This window comes from Salvelinus namaycush, unplaced genomic scaffold (assembly GCF_016432855.1).
Source record: "Salvelinus namaycush isolate Seneca unplaced genomic scaffold, SaNama_1.0 Scaffold756, whole genome shotgun sequence".
Classification (NCBI taxonomy): Eukaryota; Metazoa; Chordata; class Actinopteri; order Salmoniformes; family Salmonidae; genus Salvelinus; species Salvelinus namaycush.
The window spans coordinates 42006-63811 of record NW_024061482.1 but is presented as its reverse complement, the minus strand read 5'-3'; the positions used below and the strand labels follow the sequence as shown (position 1 = coordinate 63811).

At 40.4% G+C, this 21806-nt stretch overlaps 1 long non-coding RNA gene across 1 annotated transcript; it reads left to right on the top strand.

Moving 5' to 3' along the window:
- Positions 1-2948: 2948 nt before the first annotated feature.
- On the top strand, positions 2949-21575 carry LOC120042721. Its single transcript, XR_005476229.1, has 3 exons — positions 2949-2972; positions 5531-5533; positions 21355-21575. It is a non-coding gene; the product is annotated as an uncharacterized LOC120042721 (long non-coding RNA).
- The last annotated feature ends 231 nt before the right edge of the window (positions 21576-21806 follow it).

The window sequence follows — 21806 nt, the reverse complement described above, 5'->3', positions numbered from 1 at the left end:
AATTATGTTAGCACAGCTGAAAACTGTTGGTCTGATTAAAGAAGCAATAAAACTGGCCTTCTTTAGACTAGTTGAGGATCTGGGTCATTTGTCGGTTCGATTACAGGCTCAAAATGGCCAGAAACAAAAACCTTTCTTCTCGTCAGAAGAAAACTCGTCAGTCTATTCTTGTTCTGAGAAATGAAGGCTATTCCATGCGAGAAATTGCCACGAAACTGAAGATCTCGTACAACGCTGTATACTACTCTCTTCACAGAACAGCGCAACCTGGCTTTAACCAGAATAGAAAGTGGAGTGGGAGGCCCCGGTGCACAACTGGGCAAGAGGACAAGTACATTAGTGTCTAGTTTGAGAAACAGACGTCTCACAAGTCCTCAACTGGCAGCTTCATTAAATAGTACATGCAATACAACAGTCTCAACGTCAACAGTGAAGAGGTGACTCCGGGATGCTGGCCTTCTAGACACTATTCTGATTAGAGACTGTTTGCGCTGTTCTGTGATGAGAGTAGTACACAGCGTTGTACGAGATATTCAGCTGTTTCCAGCTACAATTGTCATTTACAACATTAACAATGTCTACATTGTATTTCTGATCAATTTGACAAAAAATGTGCTTTTCTTTCAAGAACAAGGACATTTGTAAGTGACCCCAATCTTTTGAATTCATTCATTTATTTCACCACTAATGGTAGTGTATTTATTTATTTATTTTAAATGTACTTTTATTTAACTTCCTTAGCGTACTGGTTATTGTCCGGAATTTCGGATGACTGACGTGCCCAAAGTAAACTGCCTGTAAACTGCCCAGAAGCTAGGAGATGCATATACTTGATAGCATTGGATAGAAAACACTCTGAAGTTTCTAAACCTGTTAAAATAATGTATGTGAGTATAACAGAACTGATATGGCAGGTGAAAACCTGAGGAAAATCCATCCGGAATGTTTATTTTGAGGTCACAGGTTTTTTCAGTGCTTGCCTATGGGATATACAAATAGATAGGACCCAGATTGCAGTTCCTATGGCTTCCACTAGATATCACCAGTCTTTAGAATGGGTTTCAGGTATTTGTAGTTTTTCCAAGGTGTCCCCCATTAGAAAAGTAGTCATGTTGCGTGCATCAACGACAGTGCGCTCTTCGTTATTTATCTTCGCTATTAAACACACTATTCTCCGTCTAAATATTATTGTTTATTTAGATATTAGAATACACGAGGATTAATTGGAAACATCGTTTGACTTTCACTTTTTGGATTGGTTTGTGTGCATGTTGAATGAGTGAATTACTGAATCAAACGCGCCATCTAAACTAACATTTTTGGGATATAATGAAAGACTTTATCGAACAAAGTACCATTCATTGTGTAGCTGGGACCCTTGGGATTGCAATCAGATGAAGATCTTCAGAGGTAAGTGATTTATTTAATTGCTGTCTGTGATTTTGTGACGCCTGTGCTGGTTGAAAAAGTATTTTGATGTGGGGCGCTGTCCTCAGATAATTGCATGGTATGCTTTCTCTGTAAAGCCTTTTTCAAATCTGACAACGCAGTTGGATTAACAAGAAGCTTTTAAATTATGTAAGACACTTGTATTTTCATGAATGTTTAATATTACGATTTTTGTATTTTGCGCTCTGCAATTTCACCGGATGTTGTCGTAGGTGTCCCGCTAGCGTTTGGACATGCGCCCAAACAGGTTAACTAGGCAAGTCAGTTAGGAACAAATTCTTATTTTCAATGACGGCCTAGAAACAGTGGGTTAACTGCCTTAGTCAGGGGAGAACAACAGATTTTTACCTTGTCAGCCCTGGGATTCAATCTTGCAACTCTTCGGTTGCTCTAACCACTAGGCTACCTGTCAACCGGTATGGCCAGAAGAGGACTGGTCACCGCTCTGAGCCTGGCTTCTTCCTAGGTTCCTGCTGTCTAGGGAGTTTTTTTTGTGGCCACTGCTTCTACATCTGCATTGCTTGCTCTTTGGGGATTTTAGGCTGGGTTTCTGTTCAGCACTTTGTGACAACTACTGATGTAGAAAGGGCTTCATAAACTACATTTGATTGACATGTATATCACACCAACTGACTGGTTCTTCTGATTTTCACACAGGATACCATGTTGAGACATTCTCTACATCCAGAGAGCAACAGCAGGAAGATCAGAGAGCTAAGAGGTCTCATCACTGCCCACATTGTGAAGAGATTTTCCCATTTCTATCAAAGCTAAAAATACACCTAAAAATACACACAGGAGAGAAGCCTTACTCCTGCTCTGACTGTGGAAAATGCTTCAAAACATCAATGGTGCTAAAACTTCATCAGAGAACACACACAGGAGAGAAGCGTTATTCCTGCTCTGACTGTGTAAAACGTTTTAAAACATCAAATGAGCTAAAATCTCATCAGAGAACACACACAGGAGAGAAGCCTTACGTCTGCTCTGACTGTGGAACTAGTTTCTCTCAACTTTCCCACTTAAAATCACATGAACGTATACATACAGGTGAAAAGCCTTACGTCTGCTCTGACTGTGGGGCGAGTTTCTCTCGTCTAGGCACCTTAAAAACACACCAACGTATACACACAGGAGAGAAGCCTTACTCCTGCTCTGACTGTGGAAAATGCTTCACAACGTCAACTGATCTAAAAGTGCATCAGAGAACACATACAGGAGAGAAGCCTTACTCCTGCTCTGACTGTGGAAAATGTTTTAAAACATCAAAAGAGCTAAAAGTTCATCAGAGAACACACACAGGAGAGAAGCCTTTCGTCTGCTCTGACTGTGGGAAATGCTTCACAACATCAACTGATCTAAAATTTCATGAGAGAACACTCACAGGAGAGAAGCCTTACTCCTGCTCTGACTGTGGAACTAGTTTCTCTCAACTTTCCAACTTAAAATCACATGAACGTATACATACAGGAGATAAGCCATACTCCTGCTCTGACTGTGGAAAATGCTTCAAAACATCAACTGTGCTAACAGTTCATCAGAGAACAGACACAGGAGAGAAGCCTTATTCCTGCTCTGACTGTGGAAAATGTTTTAAAACATCAAATAAGCTTAAAGTTCATCAGAGAACACACACAGGAGAGAAGCCTTACGTCTGCTCTGACTGTGGAACTAGTTTCTCTCAACTTTCCAACTTAAAATCACATGAACGTATACATACAGGGGAGAAGCCATACTCCTGCTCTGACTGTGGAAAATGCTTCAAAACATCAACTAAGCTAGAAGTTCATCGGAGAACACACACAGGAGAGAAGCCTTTTTACTGCTCTGACTGTGTAAAATGCTTCACAACATCAACTAAGCTAGAAGTTCATCAGAGAACACACACAGGAGAGAAGCCTTATTCCTGCTCTGTGGAAGGGTGGGCGTGTAACTCAAACTTCTAGCCAAAGGCTGCTGTGTTTAGAATCTCATCAAGGAGGACTTTAGCATTTTAGCAACTTTGCAACTACTTACTACTTTTTAGCTATTACTTAGCATGTTAGCTTAGCATGTTAGCTTAGCATGTAACTACTTAGTATGTTAGCTAACCTTTCCCCTAAAACCATTTAACCCCTCACCCAGCTAACGTTAGCAACAACAAATTGGAATTCGTAACATATCATACATATTACAAGTCCGTAACATATTGTATGAATAGCAATGCGTAAAATAACATAAAAATTGTAATTCGTAACATACGATACGTCCTACAAGTCGTATTATACTTAACAACAATCTAAACGCAACAATTTCAAAGATTTACAGTTCGTATAAGGATATCAGTCATTTTAAATAAGTGAGTCCCTAATCTATGGATTTCACATGACTGGGCAGGGGCTCAGCCATGGGTGGGACTTGGGAGGGCATAGACTCACTTGGGAGCCAGGCCCATCCAATCAGCATGAGTTTTTCCCCAACAAATGTCTTGATTACAGACAGAAATACTACTCAGCACCCTCCCTGACAATCCTGCATGTGAAGAGGTCCTGGGCTGCCGTGGTTACATGTGATCTGCAGTTGTGAGGCCGGTTGGATGTACTGCCAAATTCTCTAGAGGTGACTTATGGTAGAGATATAAATATTGAATTCTTTCCTGCAGTCATCATGACAATTGCACATTCCCTGAACTTGAGACATCTGTGACATTGTGTTGTGTGGCCTTTTATTGTCCCCCAGCACAAGGTGCACCTGTGTAATGATAATGCTGTTTTATCAGCATCTTGATATGCCACACCTATCAGGTGGATGGATTATCTTGACAAAGGCTGAAATGCTCACTAACAGGGATATAAACAAAGTTGTGCACAACATTTGAGAGACATTATCTTTTTGTGCATATGGAACATTTCTGGATTTTATTTCAGCTCATGAAACCAACACTTTACATGTTTAGTTTATATTTTCGTTAAGTTTATATTGGTAGTCCAATGTAATGTAACCTAACATACTAAATGGAGTGGAAACGGATGTTCATATAATACGTTTTGCTCTGAGACCAGGTTGTCCCTCTGCAGTGTTCTGTGGGAAGGAGCTAGTATACACTTCTTTTAAAAAAACAAGAACTTTTGAACCTTCATTTAACTAGGTAAGTCTGTTAAGAACAAATTCTTATTTACAATGATGTCCTAGGAACAGTGGGTTAACTGCCTTGTTCAGATGCAGAATAACAGATTTTTACCTTGTCAGCTCGGGGATTCGATCTAGCAACCTTTTGGTTACTGGCCCAACGCTCTCACCACTAGGCTACCTTCCGCCCCTAACATGTATCAGATAGAGATGGTGTGATGATCACTTTTCACCACTAGTTTGGGGCGATTGTTTTACAACTTTATTTAATGATACACAGTTTATGAAATGAATACATGTGTTTATTAATTATCTTTAAAACTAGATGAGTTATTTTAGTTACTGATCATGAATGTGTTTGGATAACTGCATTGAAGCAAACTTTATTGATCTGCCAATGAAAAATAAAGTTACATGAACCTCTTCTTCTCTTTAGTATTCAGTTCTTCATATTAGATCTGACAGTATGAATGGTTCTTGTGGTTGTATTCAGTTCTTCATATTAGATCTGACAGTATGAATGGTTCTTATGGTTGTAGTCAGTTCTTCATATTAGATCTGACAGTATGAATGGTTCTTATGGTTGTAGTCAGTTCTTCATATTAGATCTGACAGTATGAATGGTTCTTATGGTTGTATTCAGTTCTTCATATTAGATCTGACAGTATGAATGGTTCTTATGGACTGAGTGTTTTTGTATGACTACAGTCAGGTGTTCTCTCTGACCCTGTGATGTCACCAGTACATTAAGTACATTCATCTTAAGATAGCCAGGTGAGACAACCACACAGTAAATACATTTCTCCTCAATTAGTCAGTGTCACATTAATATTATTATTATTATTTGTTGTATTATTATTATTATTAGTAGTGTTATTAGTATTTTGGGGGGGGGTACTCTTTAAAGACGTAGGGTTTCAGACTTTTTCGGGCAGATGGGCAGGGATTCTGCTGTCCTAGCATCAGAGGGAAGCTGGTGCCACCATTGGGGTGCCAGGACAGAGAAGTGTTTTGACTGGGCTGAGAGGGAGCTTGACCTCCTGTAGCAGTGGGACGGCCATGAGACCAGAGGTGGCAGAACTGAGTGCTCGGGTTGGGATACAGGGTTGGAGCATAGCCTGAAGGTAGAGATGGGGCTGTTCTTCTTGCTGCACCGTAAGTAAACACCATTGTCTTGTAGTGGATGTGAGCTTCGACTGGAAGCCAGTGGAATGTACAGAGGAGCAGAATGACATGGGGAAACTTGGGAAGGTTAAACAACCAGACTCGACTGCAGTGTTCGAGATAAGTTCAGTGGCGACCCATCAATCAGGGCAGGTGAGCCACCTGTTTTGAGCCCCACAGTTTTAGCGCTAAAAAAGTGTGAAAAAAATGATCTGTTTGCAAACAATGTAAAAAAAAAAAAAAAAAAACATTTATAATTGAGTTACTAATAAAGCCACATACAAAAACAAGCTCTTTTTTGTTTTCTTGAGTAAGGCAGCTCCAAAATGCAGGTCTTTCAGCCTAGCTCATTGCCTTCTTTGGAGGTGGAGCAAGCCAGCAGAAAATATGGAGCGTTGTGCCGTGATTGGCTCAGTGTCCTGTCATTCATGGGGACAATACGTCACTGCCAAGTCTAAGGGTAGAACTTGAAAATTCAAGCCCCTTGGGTGCTGCCATAGAGTTACATTAGAAGTGCCCATCCAAGAAGGCTCAAGGTCATTGTCCATAGATAAAATAACGTCAAATCATGTTATATCTACAGTCGCTTTGATTGGACTGATCATGTCAACATCATACTTTCAAAATCTGAGCTAGCAGTCATCATCATGAATCAAGTCGACAATCTACTAGCAAATCCTTTTTAATCTTTGTCATATGAAGAGAAATAATGATAAATTATAGATAAAGTATCAGTGCTCATCGGCCGTTGGACATAAACATTACACAACAAATTGCAAATTCAACAATGAGTGGTTTGGAAGGAATCAGTGGCTAACTGCAAGCATTGCAAAGCAATCATTAGCCTGCAATTCATTGGAGTGGCTCTGTGTTCTCAAGTCTAAGATGAAAGGGCTCTTTTCCTAGTTTAAAATTGTAAACGTTCAACATTGGCCATGCTGTCAATGAAGCTTGATTTGTGCCGTGCTCAAAACATCTTAACTCGGTACTGCAACATCTGACTTGAGTGAGTTCAAGACAACTGGGAACTCGGGGGGAAAACAAGCTACGACTGGGAAAATAGGTTTTGAACTTTCATCCAACTCGGAATTGGGAACTGGGGCCTCTTTCTACAGCTACAACCTGAAGATCACTGACGTCATATTTTTTTTTGCTGAGTTCCTAATTGTCTTGAAAGCACCATAAATTCAGAGAATGCCAGAGTTTGATGATAGAGTTTGATGACAAAATATGCCCACAAAGGACTGCCGTGCCACCTTCCTGTTCAAGTGAGCACAGCACAACAAGTTGAGTCCAAAAATGTCTTGTATGCTGCTGCATAAATGATGTAATATGCCAGGGAGATGTGTATACTGTAGCTAAGAAAGTAATACTAAGTGTTTGTTGTGTAGTAAGATGTCAGTAGCCCATGTGCCTCACCCTAATAATTTGTTCTATTTTCACCTCTTAATTTTGCCCACTGTTCTGACTTGGTTCACATGTAGCCTATAACCTGTTTTATAGGAATATAATCATTGAATATTGTAAGGGTTTTCATTGTCTGCTTATATGCCCCTTTATTTATCCTACGGTTCTGACTTGGTGTACAGGGAGAACACTGTAAGAACGGCCCATGTTCTGAAATCTGTTTCTTTGCATTTCAAAAGGGCTGTACAATAGGTATATTGACTGTCCGTCCTAGCTCACTCATTAATGTCTTAATCGAAATTACAGATGACCTCTTATCCGCTTTTCGTCCCCTTATGCCATAGTTTGTACATCTCAATTTTCAGTAGAAATCACATTTGTTTAAGTAAGCCAGCCATATTTTTTTTAAAGCAGTAAATGAGGCTGAATGAACTTTTCGATGCCAGACAAGGCTCTGTTGATAGCCAGGTGTAGCAGTTGTTGGGTCAGCTTTATGTGGGACCTAACAGGTTGTGGGCACCGTTATTGTGCAATTAATGTATTGTTTAGTATTGTGTTGTGTAGTTGTCACGACTTCCGCCGAAGTTGACTCCCCTGCCTGTTCGGGCGGTGCTTGGCGGTCGTCGTCACCGTCCTACTAGCCGCCACCGATCCCTTTTCGTTTGTCTGTTTGTTTTGTCTTATTAGTTGCACCTGTTGTTTTTGTTACGTGTGTGTATGTTGGGTGTTTGGCAAGTGTTTTCACTGCGCCCTGGATGTTCGGGCTTATTCAGTTTTTTGTTAAGAGTAAAAATAAGGAATATTTTTCCCAAGCGGCTCTCTCTCTCTGCGTCTGGTTCTTTCGCTCACCTAGTCCCGCGTGACAGTAGTGGCTTTGCTGGCATGCATCCCACTTTTTAATTTAATCATTATTAAACTAGTCAAGTCAGTTAAGAACAAATTCTTATTTACAATGACAGCCAACCCTGGCCAAACCCGGACGATGCTGGGCCAATTGTGCGCTTCCCTATGGGACTCACAATCACAGCCGGATGTGATTCTGCCTGGATTCGAACCAGAGACTGTAGTGATGTCTCTTGCACTGAGATGCAGTTTCTTAGACAGCTGCGCCACTCAGGAGCCCTTAAAAGGTTTGCGCCCAACGTGGGGCAGGAGTTTGACGGCAGAAGCAGGGAGTCCGGCCAACAGAGATTTGAGAAATGTTTTGCTACTCTTCCCCAGATCTGTGCCTCGCCACAAACCTGTCTCGGAGCTCGACGGACAATTTCTTTGACCTCATTGCTTGTTTTTTTTTATTTTTATTTTTTTTATTTTTTTTAATACATTTGCTAAAAATTGTGCTTTGTCATTATGGGGTATTGTGTGTATATTGATGAGGGGTAAAAAATGCATTTAATCTATTTTTTAATAAGGCTGTAACTTAACAAAATGTGGAAAAAGTCAAGGGCTCTTATATAATGCCCTGCATATGCTTTAAACTACAGATGTAAGGTTCTGAAATGGTAAACACAATGACATAATGGAAAATGCATGTCCAATGGTTATCTCTGTATTAGTATTATCCACATTAAAACACCTAGGAAGAGCAGTGGTTATCTCTGTATTAGTATTATCTTTGTATTACCAACATTAAAACACCTAGGTAGAGCAGTGGTTATCTCGGTATTAATATTATCTTTGTATTACCCACATTAAAACACCTAGGTAGAGCAGTGGTTATCTCTGTATTAGTATTATCTCTGTATTACCCACATTAAAACACCTAGATAGAGCAGAGAAGACAGAGCATGTGGCTTTGTAACACAGGTGTTTCATCTCCACACTGGGATGATTTTAACAGTGCAACGCCACACAGGCCTCATGCCTCTCAGGTAGGAGAGTACCAGAAATAAATGAATAAAAAACACAAAACTAATAAAGGAACACACAGTTACCAACAATATATCCCTGGCGTCAATAGTTTCAACTGGCTCAGCTCGCTGTTACAGTACAGCACCACCAAGTTCCATTTATTAAGTAACCATCTGTCTTATGTAACCATAAAAACGTAACATTTCACACTATTTTGAGAGTCCCGGATTTATATTTACTATGTTACATCTAGTTTATGAGATGAGGCTGCACCTTAACCTACATTATAAACACGCAGATCAAGAGGTGTGTTTTCCCTTCAGCATCTGCATGTGGCATAAGCTCAACCACCTCACAGCATGAATCTAAAATAGTTAATAACTTTGGCTGTGAGTGATGGGAAAAAATCTGACTCTTAAGGCAATTACTTGAATAATTCAATGGATTTTTTATTTACAAACTTGATAACCAAATTGTCTTTAAAAAAAAAAAATTGACTTCGCTATGGGGCCGTCAATGGGAATTGGGCCGTGCTTCAGCTGAACTGCAGTACCGAAAATGCCCTCTGAGCACAGTGGAAAGCATGCTTATAGACTGGCAGCCTGCCCCCTTGATCCGAGAAGGGTGTAATTGCAGACCGCAATTAGAGGCGTTCTCTGATATCGGGTGTTTCATGATATCTACTTTACACCATTTGATGCTCCCCATTGGTTTGTGGCCGTTTCTTTTGCGTTGGGAACAACACTTGTTGACAATTGTAGCTAGGCCTAACCCTTTTCCTAACCTTAATCTCAGTCTCCCCACCGCCACGTTAGTTATCAAAACCTGCATGGTAAACAAATCCCTAACCCTCACCCTTTTCCTAACCTTAACCTCAGTCTCCTAACCTGCCATGCTAATTCACCTAACTACCACTTTAATTATCTTAACCTGTTATGTATGCAATGTGCCTAGTTAAATATATATATATATATATTTTTTTTTAACAAATATTCTCCATCAGTTTCATAACACCAGAACTGACCAATGGCATGTATCCATTTTTATTATATCAAGGAACATCCACATCAAGAAACTGTACAGTAGTTCTCCTACTGGGAGGCGCGGGAAATAGTTGAAAGAGTGATTGGTGCTGAGGAAGCTATGGCAGCGGATGCCCCTGCAACCTGTTGAGATTCCTGACGCCGTTCACCAGTTGAAGGATACCGATTGTAAAGATTAATTGTATTTGCGGCTGAAAGGTTTTTGGGAGTTCAGGAATTGACATTGGAAGCATTGCAGGCATTGGTGGAAAAATACCCAATTGTCATACTTGAGTAAAAGTAAAGGTACTTGAGTCCTTTCCTATTAAGGAAAGCCACCCAGTAAAATACTACTTGAGTTCTTTACACCACTGATTGCAGGGAATACTGACTGAAGATGTTCCTCCCTACAAGGCCCATGAGACTGTGTAGGGATGTGACTTGAATAGGACTGTGACTGAAGGAGTGGGATGTTTTTATTTATCTATTTTTGTATTTTGTTTTTATGTCGTTGCTTCCGCAATAGACATGTATTTCTTTCTACAGTTTACTAACCGTACAGTAGGTGGCGGTAGACACGTTATATTTGTGTAAATGTCAGTATACCAGAGAAGAAGATGACGATGTTGCACTGTCGTAGAGGGGAACAGGAAGTTCCGGGTAGAAAACGACAGAACTGTGCTATGTCGATAGTGGTTGTGTCCGTTTCAACTGTATTATTGTAGGTATGTAATAGCACGTTTAAACTTTCTAATGTCGAACGAATATATAATATGCTAGGTAGCAAATCCGTGAAGGTATTATCACGTTTGGTAAAGGTTTAAATTGTATGTGTTATTTTGGGGTCAAACCGAGTGAGTGAAGAACGTGATTTAAAACGATTTTACAAGTCACGTAGCTAGACTTTGGATTTGTATGAGTGTATGTACATCATTTCGTCAAAGTCATTTCATAAAGATTCCACTTATTTTAGTTAGTTTTTACATGTTCTTGGTTTTGTGTAAAATGTTGTTTATGAGCTGGTAAATAGCCTCGTCCGAATCATCCTGATCTCGCGAGTTTACATACACTGTTTCGTTAATGTAAGCTCGCGAGATCAGGAATATTCAGACGAGGCTCGTCAAGTGGCGGCTTCAACGGTTTCGGTCGTCTTTCTAGGAGTTTGCTCGTGGTGAAATGGCGACACGAGGCTGTGTGGTGGAGTGTCAAAATAGAGGGAAGCTAACTAAAGTTTTGCTTCACCATTTGGGTCCCGTGTGGCTCAGTTGGTAGAGCATGGCACTTGCAACGCCAGGGTTGTGGGTTCATTTCCCACGGGGGGACCAGGATGAATATGTATGAACTTTACAATTTGTAAGTCGCTCTGGATAAGAGCGTCTGCTAAATGACTTAAATGTAAATGTAATTTGGAGAGTGAGGCCAACTGCATGGAATGGCGTCGATTAATGCGGATGAATAGCACGTGTCATACTCATAACATGGAGGACCAAGTGTCTGCGGGTTTTCGCTTCACCCTTTTACTTGATTAATTAATTAAGGTCACTAATTAGAAAGGAACTCCCCTCGTCTGATTGTCTAGGTTTTAATTGAAATGAAGAAACGAAAACCTGTGAGGCTCGGCTGTCAATGGGATGAGTTTTACACCCCTGAAACAATGGAAATGGAGAGAGTTTGAGAAGCAACAGCTGTGCTCGAATGCGATCAATGTGGGGGACAGTTCTGATATGGAGCGGGAGGACGAGGGCCTAGTATGTGAATGGTCTGTAGTGTAAAGACATAGGAAGAACAGAGATAATGATACTGGAAGCAGTGGCGCATGTAGTATAGGAACTCTAAAGAGGCCCAGGTAGGGAGCTAGAGTAATAATGTGTCACAGTGGAAAGTTGGGATGGTGTTTGAGGAGACCACAGGGCCTCATTTACACCCTATCTGATAAACCAAGGCCATAAAAAGAGAGATGAAGTTAAATTGGGCTGCATCCGTGTAAATGAGAACTTGTTCTGAACTAGCCTACCTGGTTAAATAAAGGTGAAATAAAATATGGTAGATTGTTAATATCTTGTGCTAGTCAGGTTCAGCAAGGGAAGATTCTTCAATTGGAAAATCATAATGGGAGGAAGCTCAGAAGGCATGACCCTGGAGCTTATGCTAAATTGAAGGGAGTAATCTGAGGTCCCAATATCTATGTCCATGGATGATATTGTTAAAGAACATGTGAAGGAGACAGTGGTTGAAGCCTAAAGGTTGATAAGTAGGAAAGAGGGTTAAAGAAGTGAAAGCTTATCGGTGCTGTTGAGGTTTGAGAAGGTTTTGTCTGGAAAAGTACAGAATAGGATTCCTTAGCTTCCATGTCAGAGACTTTGACCCAGCCTCATCAATCAACCAATCAAATGTATTTATAAAGCCCTTCTTACATCAGCTGATGTCACAAAGTGCTGTACAGAAACACAGCCTAAAACCCCAAACAGCAAGCAATGCAGGTGTAGTAGCACAGTGTCTAGGGAAAAACTCCCTAGAAAGGCCAGAACCTAGGAAGAAACCTTGAGAGGAACCAGGCTATGAGTGGTGGCCAGTTCTCTTCTGGCTGTGCTGGGTGGAGATTATAACAGAACATGGCCAAGATATTCAAATGTTCATAGATGACCAGCAGGGTCAAATAATAATCACAGTGGTTGTCGAGGGTGCAACAGGTCAGCCCATCAGGAGTAGATGTCAGTTGGCTTTTCATAGCCGATCATTGAGAGTATCTCTACCGCTACTGCTGTCTCTAGAGAGTTGAAAACAGCAGGTCTGGGACAGGTAGCACGTCCGGTGAACAGGTCAGGGTTCCATAACAGAACAGTTGAAACTGGAGCAGCAACAGTGAATCATCACAGTGTTTTTAAATGCCAAAGAATGGGACATGTAGCTGTTGAGTGAAAAGATGTGCCAAGTGTGGTGGGGAACATGATTACGGTGAATGTTGGAGCAATGTGACGGTTAAGTGTTGCAATTGTGCGGAGGACACACAGAGCAGCATTTGGTGGATGCCAGGTGCAGAGAGATTCTCAGAGATATAGAATCCGTCATGATGTATCATATGCAGATGCTGTAAGACAGACTGGTGGAACTACAGTGCAGACTGATGGAGCTTCCATGGTTGGTCCCGTAGTAAGAGACAAGGTTATTCAGGAAAATAGTACATAGTGCTGCCTGAAACATACTGCAACCTTGTACTAAATGGTTTTTGAGTCATTTATGCATTTATGTGAATTTAGGAAATCTACTATAGGTTAAGTGCTCTTATGTTGTGCAATTTAAAATGTGTACTTTGTGTCTAATGTGAATGAATGTTTTATCAAGGATTAGCTACCTGATCTACTGAAATGAGATAATTGAACAAGAAAAGAGAGAAAATATTTTTACAGCATAAAGTGCCAGAACTGTCAAGAAAATAACTTTTGTGTCCGTTTGTCTTTATTACTACAGGCCGACTCAGATTAAGTCTGAGGCCGGTAACATCAACAGTGAGGACAAACCCAGCCTGCCTCTCTCCTTCCACACTGAGTCCAAACCTACAGTCACTGGGTACTGATTGTGACAGTGGAGCCCAGTTTGCACTGCAGGATCCAGAGATGGCATCATTGAAGCTGGAAGACTGCAGTCAAACACTGGAGCTGAATGTCATCATTAAAGATGAAGAAGAGGAGGAGAAGATTAGGACAACTGTTAGTCATGGTAAGAGCTGGTTCTATCTATAAGTTATCTTCATAAATTAGACCTCCATAAGTTATGACCAGTCTATTGCTAGGTTGAATTCTGTAATTCTGACATCACACATCCCTGAGCAACTCAAGACTTCACAGCGAAGCAAAACATTTAAAAAAAACTTGTAACGCCTGCCTTTGCCCACACATTGTCTCAAGAACGTTGAAAATGTTTAATACCCTCAATCACCAAGTTAGGCATACCTCATTTCAAAATAGGCCATAGCATCATCACTGTCAATATTGAATTATAATTTGTTTGCTGCACAGAATATCAGATCTCAACAATGATTGGAGAAGTGATGAACATAACCAATAGACTACCACATCCTGATGATTTATATCTCATACATATATATTTAATATTTTATATATTAAGTTGTAGAAACATCTCAAGGTTGATCAATGGAAACAGGAAGCACCTGAGCTCAATTCAAAAGTTTTGGGTCACTTAACACCAGTCTCAACGTTAACAGTGAAGAGGCGACTCCGGGATGCTGGCCTTCTAGGCAGAGTTGCAAAGGCCAGTTTTATTGCTTCTTTAACCTGTCTAGGACTGCGGCACCCCCCCCCACCCCCACTGAAAAGGCAGAGCCGCGAAATTCAAAAAAAATATTTTTTTTAAATATTTAACTTTCACACATTAAAGTCCAATACAGCTAATGAAAGACACAGATCTTGTGAATCCAGCCAACATGTCCGATTTTTAAAATGTTTTACAGGGAAGACACAATATGTAAAGATGTAAATCTATTAGCTAAACACATTAGCATAATCCACCATCTTTTCTTAGTCCACCAACACCAGTAGCTATCACCAATTCGGCTAAACTAAGATATTGATAGCCACTAACCAAGAAAAAAGCTCATCAGATGACAGTCTGATAACATATTTATGGTATAGGATAGGTTTTGTTAGAAAATGTGCATATTTCAGGTAGATGTCATAGTTTACAATTGCACCCACCGTCACAAATGGACTAGAATAAATACAATGAGCAACGTGTTTACCTAACTACTAATCATCTAACATTTCGTAAAAATACACAGCATACACTAATCGAAAGACACAGATCCTGTGAATACAGACAATATTTCAGATTTTCTAAGTGTCTTACAGCGAAAACACAATAAATCGTTATATTAGCATAGCACATGTGCAAACATTACACCAGCATTGATTCTAGCCAAAGAGAGCGATAACGTAAACATCGCCAAAATATATTAATTTTTTCACTAACCTTCTCAGAATTCTTCAGATGACACTCCTGTAACATCACATTACAACATACATATACAGTTTGTTCGAAAATGTGCATATTTAGCCACCAAAATCATGGTTAGACAATGAGAAAAGTAGCCCAGCTGGTCAGAAAATGTCCTGCGCCACATTAGACAGTGATCTAGTCGTATACATAAATACTCATAAACGTGACTAAAAAATAGAGGGTGGACTGCGATTGATAGACAATTTAATTCTTAATACAATCGCGGATTTACATTTTTTAAATTATCCTTACTTTTCAATACAGTTTGCGCCAAGCGAAGCTACGTCTAGCAAGATGGCGTCATAAGCGATTAACAATTTTCGACAGAAACACTTTATCATAATAAATTGTTCCTACTTTGAGCTGTTCTTCCATCAGTATCTTGGGCAAAGAATCCTTTCTTGGGTCTAATCGTCTTTTGGTCGAAAGCTGTCCTCTTGCCATGTAGAAATGTCCATTGCGTTCGGCATGAACTGGAAGCGTGCCCAGAGATTCAGTGTCTCAGAAATAAATGTCCCAAAATCGCACTAAACGGGTATAAATTGCTATAAAACGGTTTAAATTAACTACCTTATGATATTTTTAACTCCTATAACGAGTAGAAACATGACCTGAGAAATATTACTGGCTCCACTAATGCTTGGAAAAAGAACGGGTCGGTGCCCACCGTGCGTCCGACGCAGCAGGAAAGGAGTGCCTACCTACACGTGTTTTTCATTTATAGTGGCTGTGATTGCGCAATCCACACCATTCAAATCGTCATCACGTAAAGGCATCCAGGGGAAGACGTAAGCAGTGTCCGTATACTCATAGCAATAACAGTGGCCTTTAAACTGACTCCAGAACAGGGGCCAAAATGTGTGAAATCTGACTCCATGTCAGGGAAATTGCTGTAGAATGAGTTCTGTTCCACTCAGAGACAAAATTTCAACGGCTATATAAACTATAGACTGTTTTCTATCCAATAATAATAATAATATGCATATTGTACGATCAAGAATTTTGTAGGAAGCCGTTTCAAAAATTACACGATTTCCATAAATAGTGACAACAGCACCCCCTAGCCTCAACAGGTTAATGAGCACCACAGTTTTCAGCTGTACTAACATAAATTCAAAAGGGTTTTCTAATGATCAATTAGCCTTTTAAAATGATAAACTTGGATTAGCTAACACAACATGCCATTGGATCACAGGAGTGATGGTTGCTGATAATAGGCCTCTGTATGCCTATGTAGATATTCCATAAAATATCTGCCGTTTCCAGCTACAATAGTCATTTACAACATTAACAATGTCTTCACTGTATTTCTGATCCATTTGATGTTATTTTAATGGACAAACAATGTGATTTTCTTTCAAAACAAGGACATTTCTAAGTTACCCCAAACGTTTGAACAGTAGTGGATATTTAATATGTTTTATACATCAAGTTGTAGAAATATCTCAAGGATGATCAATGGAAACAGGATGCATCTGAACTCAATTTTGAGTCTCTTGTTTTTTTTGTTTTTTTTAAATAAATTTGCAAAAATGTCTAAACTTGTTTTCGCTTTGTCATTATGGGGTATTGTGTGTAGATTGCTGAAGATATTTTTTTATTTAATTTTAGAATAAGGCTGTAACAAAACAAAATGTGGAAATAGTCAAGGGGTCTGAATTCTTTCCGAGGGCACTGTCAGACCCCTTCCCATTTTTCCCGTTTTGGTACGTTACAGCCTTATTCTAAAATTGATTACATGTTTTTCCTCGTCAATCTACACACAATACCCCATAATGACAAAGACAAAACAGGTTTTTAGAAATTCTTGCAAATGTAAAAAAAAAAAAAAATTATAAGAATTGCTTATTTACGTAAGTTTCCAGACCCTTTTGCTATGAGATGATTCTTGAGATGTTTCTACAACTTGGAGTCCACCTGTGGTAAAATCAATTGATTGGATATGATTTGGACAGGCACACACCTGTCTATTTAAGGTCCCACAGTTGACAGTTCATGTCAGAGTAGAAACCAAGTCATGAGGTGGAAGGATTTGTCCGTAGAGCTCCGTGACAGGATTGTGTCGGCAAAGACAGATCTGGGGACCGGTACCAAAAACATTTCTGCAGCATTAAAGGTCCCCAAGAACACAGAGGCCTCCATCATTCTACAATGGAAGAAGTTTTGAACCACCAAGACTCTTCCTAGAGCTGGCCACCCGGCCAAACTGAGCAATTGGGGGAGAAGGGCCTTGGTCAGGGAGGTAACCAAGAACCCGATGGTCACTCTGACAGAGCTCCAGAGTTCCTCTATGGAGATGAGAGAATCTTCCAGAAGGAAAACCATCTCTGCAGGTCTCCACTAATCATGACTTTATGGTAGAGTGCCCAGACGGAAGCCACTGCCTAGTAAAAGGCACATGACAGTCTGCTTGGAATTTGTCAAAAGGCACCTAAAGGACTCTGACCATGAGAAACAAGATTCTCTGGTCTGATGAAACCAAGATTGAACTCTTTGGCCTGAATGCCAAGCGCCATGCCTGGAGCAAACCTGGCACCATCCCTACGGTTAAGGGTGGTGGTGGCAGCAGCTTGCTGTGGGGATGTTTTTGAGCGGCAGGGACTGGGTGACTTGTCAGGATCAAGGGACAGATGAACGTAGCAAAGTATAGAGAGATCCTTGATGAAAACCTACTGAAGGTTCACCTTCCAACAGGACAATGACCCTAAGCACACAGCCAATACAAAATAGGAGTGGCTTCGGTACAAGTCTCTGAATGTCATTGAGTGGCGCAGCCAGAGCCCGGGCTTGAACCCGATCAAACATCTCTGGAGAGACCTGGAAATAGCTTTGCAGAGACACTCCCCATCCAGTCTGGCAGAGCTTGAGAGGATCTGCAGAGAAGAATGGGAGAAACTCCCCAAAAACAAGTGTTTCAAGCTTGTAGCTTCATACCCAAAAAGACTCAAAGGTGCTTCAACTAACTATTGTGTAAAGGGTCTGAATACTTATGTAAATGTCATATTTCAGTCATTATGGGGTATTGTGATGCCATTATGGGGTATTGTTTGTAGATTGATGAGAATATATATTTTTTTTTATTTAACCAGCGCAAACTGGCTTTAACCAGAATAGTAAGAGGAGTGGGAGGCCCCGGTGCACAACTGGGCAAGAGGACACGTACATTAGTGTCTAGTTTGAGAAACAGACGTCTCACAAGTCCTCAACTGGCAGCTTAATTAAATAGTACACGCAAAACAACAGTCTCAACGTCAACTGTGAAGAGGTGACTCCGGGATGCTGGCCTTCTAGACACTATTCTGGTTAGAGCCAGTTTGCGCTGTTCTGTGAAGGGAGTAGTACACAGCGTCGTACGAGATCTTTAGCCATTTCCAGCTACGATAGTCATTTACAACATTAACAATGTCTACACTGTATTTCTGATCAATTTGACATTATTTGAATGGACAAAAAATTTGCTTTTCTTTCAAAAACAAGGACATTTGTAAGTGACCCCAATCTTTAGAATTTATTCATTTATTTCACCACTAGTGGTAGTGTATTTATTTTAATTTATTTTTTTTAACCTTTTTTTAACTTCCTTAGCATACTGGTTATTGTCCGGAATTTCGGATGACTGACGTGCCCAAAGTAAACTGCCCAAAAGCTAGGAGATGCATATTTTATTTTATTTATTTTACCGTTATTTTACCAGGAAAGTTGACTGAGAACACGTTCTCATTTGCAGCAACGACCTGGGGAATAGTTACAGGGGAGAGGAGGGGGATGAATGAGCCAATTGTAACCTGGGGATTATTAGGTGACCATGATGGTTTGAGGGCCAGATTGGGAATTTAGCCAGGACACCGGGGTTAACACCCCTACTCTTACGATAAGTGCCATGGGATCTTTAATGACCTCAGAGAGTCAGGACACCCGTTTAACGTCCCATCCGAAAGACGGCACCCTACACAGGGCAGTGTCCCCAATCACTGCCCTGGGGCATTGGGATATTTTTTTTAGACCAGAGGAAAGAGTGCCTCCTACTGGCCCTCCAACACCACTTCCAGCAGCATCTGGTCTCCCATCCAGGGACTGACCAGGACCAACCCTGCTTAGCTTCAGAAGCAAGCCAGCAGTGGTATGCAGGGTGGTATGCTGCTGGCATACCACCCTGCATATACTTGACATATACTTGATACATATACTTGATAGCATTGGATAGAAAACACTCTGAAGTTTCTAAAACTGTTAAAATAATGTCTGAGTATAACAGAACTGATATGGCAGGTGAAAACCTGAGGAAAATCCATCCGGAATGTTTATTTTGAGGTCACAGGTTTTTTCATTGCTTGCCTATGGAATATACAAATAGATAGGACCCAGATTGCAGTTCCTATGGCTTCCACTAGATATCACCAGGCTTTAGAATGGGTTTCAGGTATTTGTAGTTTTTCCAAGGTGTCCCCCATTAGAAAAGTAGTCATGTTGCGTGCATCAATGACAGTGCGCTCTTCGTTATTTATCTTCGCTATTAAACACACTATTCTCCGTCTAAATATTATTGTTTATTTAGATATTAGAATACCCGAGGATTAATTGGAAACATCGTTTGATTTTCACTTTTTGGATTGGTTTGTGTGCATGTTGAATGAGTGAATTACTGAATCAAGCGCGCCATCTAAACTGACATTTTTGGGATATAATGAAGGACTTTATCGAACAAAACGACCATTCATTGTGTAGCTGGGACCCTTGGGATTGCAATCAGAGGAAGATATTCAAAGGTAAGTGATTTATTTAATTGCTGTCTATGATTTTGTGACACCTGTGCTGGTTGAAAAAGTATTTTGACGTGGGGCGCTGTCCTTAGATGGTATGGTATGCTTTCTCCGTAAAGCCTTTTTCAAATCTGACAATGCAGTTGGATTAACAAGAAGCTTTTAAATTATGTAAGACACTTGTATTGTCATGAATGTTTAATATTACGATTTTTGTATTTGAATTTTGCGCTCTGCAATTTCACCGGATGTTGTCGTAGGTGTCCCGCTAGCGTTTGGACATGCGCCCAAACAGGTTAACTAGGCAAGTCAGTTAAGAACAAATTCTTATTTTCAATGACGGCCTAGGAACAGTGGGTTAACTGCCTTATTCAGGGGCAAAACGACAGATTTTTACCTTGTCAGCTCGGGGATTTGATCTTGCAACCTTTCGGTTGCTCTAGCCACTAGGCTACCTGTCACCCGATATGACCAGAAGAGGAATGGTCACCGCTCTGAGCCTGGTTCCTCTCTACGTTTCTTCCTAGGTTCCTGCTTTCTAGAGAGTTTGTGGCCACTGCTTCTACATCTGCATTGCTTGCTCTTTGTGGATTTTAGGCTGGGTTTCTGTTCAGCACTTTGTGACAACTACTGATGTAGAAAGTGTTTCATAAACTACATTTGATTGACATGTATATCACACCAACTGACTGGTTCTTCTGATTTTCACACAGGATACCATGTTGAGACATTCTCTACATCCAGAGAGCAACAGCAGGAAGATCACAGAGCTAAGAGGTCTCACCACTGCCCATATTGTGGGAAGATTTTCCCATTTCTATCAAAGCTAAAAATACACCTAAGAAAACACACAGGAGAGAAACCTTATTCCTGCTCTGACTGTGTGGCGAGTTTCTCTCAACTTTCCGACTTAAAAACACATGAACGTATACACACAGGAGAGAAGCCTTGCGTCTGCTCTGACTGTGGAAAACGTTTTAGAACATCAAATGATCTAAAATCTCATCAGAGAACACACACAGGAGAGAAGCCTTACGTCTGCCCTGACTGTGGAACTAGTTTCTCTCATCTGTGCACCTTAAAAACACACCAACGTATACACACAGGAGAGAAGCCTTACTCCTGCTCTGACTGTGGAAAATGCTTCACAACGTCAACGGATCTAAAAGTTCATCAGAGAACACATACAGGAGAGAAGCCTTACTCCTGCTCTGACTGTGGAAAATGTTTTAAAACATCAAAAGAGCTAAAAGTTCATCAGAGAACACACACAAGAGAGAAGCCTTTCGTCTGCTCTGACTGTGGGAAATGCTTCACAACATCAACTGATCTAAAATTTCATGAGAGAACACACACAGGAGAGAAGCCTTACTCCTGCTCTGACTGGAAAATGTTTTAAAACATCAAATAAGCTTAAAGTTCATCAGAGAACACACACAGGAGAGAAGCCTTACGTCTGCTCTGACTGTGGAACTAGTTTCTCTCAACTTTCCAACTTAAAATCACATGAACGTATACATACAGGAGATAAGCCATACTCCTGCTCTGACTGTGGAAAACGTTTTAAAAGATACGCTGAGCTAACAGTTCATCAGAGAACAGACACAGGAGAGAAGCCTTATTCCTGCTCTGTGGAGGGGTGGGCGTGTAACTCAAACTTCTAGCCAAAGGCTGCTGTGTTTAGAATCTCATCAAGGAGGACTTTAGCATTTTAGCAACTTTGCAACTACTTACTACTTTTTAGCTATTACTTAGCATGTTAGCTTAGCATGTTAGCTTAGCATGTAACTACTTAGTATGTTAGCTAACCTTTCCCCTAAAACCATTTAACCCCTCACCCAGCTAACGTTAGCAACAACAAATTGGAATTTGTTACATATCATACATATTACAAGTCCGTAACATATTGTATGAATAGCAATGCGTAAAATAACATAAAAATTGTAATTCGTAACATACGATACGTCCTACAAGTCGTATTATACTTAACAACAATCTAAACGCAACAATTTCAAAGATTTACAGTTCGTAT